This window comes from Macaca mulatta, chromosome 5 (genome assembly GCF_049350105.2).
Source record: "Macaca mulatta isolate MMU2019108-1 chromosome 5, T2T-MMU8v2.0, whole genome shotgun sequence".
NCBI classification, from domain to species: Eukaryota; Metazoa; Chordata; class Mammalia; order Primates; family Cercopithecidae; genus Macaca; species Macaca mulatta.
This window is the reverse complement of record NC_133410.1, coordinates 172,754,147-172,756,415: the sequence shown is the minus strand read 5'-3', so window position 1 is coordinate 172,756,415 and position 2,269 is coordinate 172,754,147.

The window sequence follows — 2,269 nt, the reverse complement described above, 5'->3', positions numbered from 1 at the left end:
TTTATGAGAAAAGGTATACCTTGTTTACCACCTATAAAGTGATTATAATCTCAAAAACAAGAATTTAATTTGTTTATGGGGTTTCATTTTATGTTATTAAACACATTTACTCATCTTATTCGTTCTAGGCACTAGGGAAATAATGAAACCACATAGATGATGTCATAGTTTCCACTCTTATAGACTAGAGAAAATGAGGAGTAGACAAGAAAGGAGCATCTGGGGATGGGTAAATAGACATGATTAGGGTAAAGACTCCATATTGGGCCACAGAGGTTGTGGTTTGACATCTTAATTCTACCCCATGGGAGCCTGAAGACTGTTGGAGAGACGGGCTATGACATAGTGATCAGGTGCCGGCCAGATGGACAGCACCCACTATAAATTTTACCCAACAGAATGGACTAAACTTGGTCAAATCGGAATGTCATTCTTAATAGATTAATTGAAAAATGAAAGAAATATTGGATTTGCTATATCACTATTGTTTCCTTAACTTTAGATTTCAGTATTTGTTGAGAAATCTCCTGAACCAAAGTTTCAAAGGCTGAATGCCTTTTCTTCCCCAGCCCGGTTTGCAATGTGATGAGGCATTTGGATGACAAGAAAAGTCAGTATACTGAGGACCTTGATGATAAGTTTTATTTTTTTAGTTTATTATTCCTAAAAAGGAATTTTAGGCTTGGTACTCTAGTAATTTGTGTGCCTTCCTTAATAACCTTTGGAAAAAATAATGTATTCCTACTTTTTTCTTTTAATGGTGTAATAGCTTTGATTTTTAAAATTTTAACCATTATTTGAGAAATAATCATTCCTATAATCTTCTAATCACTTATTTCACTTAATATTACATAGTAATATAAACATTTGATAATTTAATGGCACAGAGCCATAAACTTTCAAATCAAGTGGGTAGACATAAACAAATATATATTATATTACTACTCTATATTATTATTGTTAATGTTGCTTAGTGATATAGTCATTTTTCTAAGTTAACAGTAACTTATGGTAATGGAAACACTCAAGCTCATGAATAATCACATGTTCTTTGTATCACTTATGATGATGGAATTTACAGGCTTTCCGTATTCACATTGGAAAGGAATTATTTGAATAAATAGTAAAATAAAGATGTTTATAAAAGGACAAAAGTACTATTAAGTGCAAATACATGCATAAGACATTTTTCTGGTAGTCTATACTTAGCATTTAATTAATTGCAATATTTATTGAATGATAAAAAATGAACATTTAAATATGTTGGTTACTATAAAATGAAAAACATGTTTTTTCCAATGTGGGGTCTCCATAAGTAACCAACGGTAACTAGTTATTCCATTTTAAATTAATTTTGTCAGATTTTCTTTGATGCCTTTATTAACACACATAGGAGCCGTCATAATTACCCATGAGTATTTGTGACCTGTGAACATGAGTAACATGCCAACCAGATATTATAATGGCTTTCTTTCCAGCGTTCTGATAACATTTCTTCTCACCTCCACAGGGATTTCATTCATTAGTTTTGAATAAATTTTTTGTACTATTTAACTCTTATATGTCCTTCAAAACTTATTTTAAGTATAATTTCTTCTAATTGGATTTAAAAGACTCTGCCCTTCCCTACTCCCATAGCATCATTGGGAATGCTTCTCCCACCAAAATCATAGAAATATCTCACTATGGTCAAGAATTTATTGGGCAACCCTAACAGACTGTTTGCTTTTTGAGGGAAGGAACCCTAAGTAAGCTAATGTTTAGTAAACATTTATTCAGTGCCTGGCATTGTCACATATATTGTCTCATTTAATCTTTACAACCATGGTGATTGTAAAAGATAATGCGATCTCATTATATTGATGCAGGCTCAATAAATACTTATTCATAATATTATTGATGACAATAATAATGTCCCTCATAAGTCTGAGAGTATATAAGCTAAAACAAGTTTTGAAGTCTACCGCCCATTTATCACAAACTCTAAAGATATGTTCATTAAAGGCAGTTAATACCTGTTAAACGTCATGAAAAAGTAGACCTTTGCAAAATATGCTAAAGCTCTGTGTCCATCACAGGGTAGTTCAACTCATTATGCTCTTAGAATGGCACACTAAATTTTTTTGAGATGTGTTTACTATTTTCATCAAATTTTTGGAAAATTTATATTTTCATTCTAAGAGCTGGAACATATTCATAGGACCTAAGGAGTCATCCTTCCATTTTATTTTATTTTATTTTTTTGTTGGTTTCCCTGTACATCTGCCTT